Here is a 1570-nt window from a genome sequence, read left to right on the forward strand (position 1 = left end):
AAATTGTGCACCTATTTTGCCAGAGGTTCTAACCCAAGGCAAAGAGGGTGAACATTTTAGAAGGGCATTTCAGGTTCATTGAAATTATTTTGAGTAAACCCTAGTTGATTTCAGAAGGGGTGCTGGGGGTTCTGCCTTTCCCATTTCAAGTTTCTGATGAAAGTAAACATGATGCACACTCTAATGCATGGACTAGCTAGGGTGTGACAACTCACCCCCACTCAAAAGAATCTCGTCCCGAGATTTAGGATCCTCTGGAAAGAAGGTGGGGTACTCGAGTCGAAGACGATCCTCCCTTTCCCAAGTGGCTTCTTCCTCGGAATGATGTGACCATTGAACCTTGAGAAACTTGATGTTATGACGTCGAGTGGTACGCTTGGCTTGATCAAGGATACGAATGGGATATTCCCGATAAGAGAGGTTATCTTGTAGATCAAGCGTTTCGTGGTCCACCCCGCGGATAGGATCCGCGAAGCAACGCCTGAGTTGTGAAACGTGGAAGACATTGTGAACTCTGGAAAGATGCGGAGGTAGTTCCAATTGGTAGGCAACTTCTCCTCGTTTGGCAAGAATGCGAAAGGGTCCAATGTAACGAGGGGCCAATTTGCCTTTGATACCGAAACGATGGGTTCCCTCTAACGGAGTAACCCGAAGGTAGGCCTTCTCATCGACTTCATAAGTCATAGGCTTATGTTTACGATCATATTGACTCTTTTGACGAGATTGGGCTGTTTTCAATTTCTCACGAATAACGCGAACCTTCTCTTCTGCTTCCTGAATCATATCCGGGCCAAAGAGTTGTCTTTCCCCGGTTTCTGACCAGTTAAGAGGCGTTCGACATTTCCGTCCATAGAGAACTTCGAAAGGAGCCTTGCCTAAGCTGGCTTGATAACTATTGTTATAGGCAAACTCCGCGAATGGGAGGCATTTCTCCCAACTCATTCCGAACGAGATGACAGAGGCTCGGAGCATATCTTCCAGAATTTGATTGACTCGTTCTACTTGACCGCTTGATTGAGGATGAAAGGCGGTGCTAAAAGAGAGACGAGTTCCCATAGCATTTTGGAAAGTTTCCCAAAATCGAGAGGTGAAGAGACTCCCACGGTCTGAGTTAATTTCCAATGGAACACCATGAAGAGACACTATTCGGGAGATGTATAACTCGGCTAGCTGGCTAGCGGTGATACACTCACGAACAGGTAGGAAATGGGCTACTTTGGAAAGTCGGTCGATCACGACGAAGATGGCATTATTCCCTCTCTTGGTCCTGGGAAACCCAGTGATGAAATCCATACTGATTTTATCCCATTTCCATTCAGGAATAGACAAAGGTTGAAGGGTGCCAGCAGGCCGTTGATGCTCTGCTTTAACACGACGACAAACGTCGCAATTAGCAATGTATTGAGCAATTTCTCTCTTCATCCTAGTCCACCAAAACCTCTGGCGTAGGTCTTGATACATTTTGGTACTACCGGGATGAATGGTGAAAGGGGATTCATGAGCTTCCTTGAGGATCAGTCGCCTCAGGTTTCGCGCCTTTGGAACCACTAGGCGATTCCCAAAGTATACG

Source organism: Triticum urartu, chromosome 1 (genome assembly GCF_003073215.2).
Source record: "Triticum urartu cultivar G1812 chromosome 1, Tu2.1, whole genome shotgun sequence".
Taxonomy (NCBI): Eukaryota; Viridiplantae; Streptophyta; class Magnoliopsida; order Poales; family Poaceae; genus Triticum; species Triticum urartu.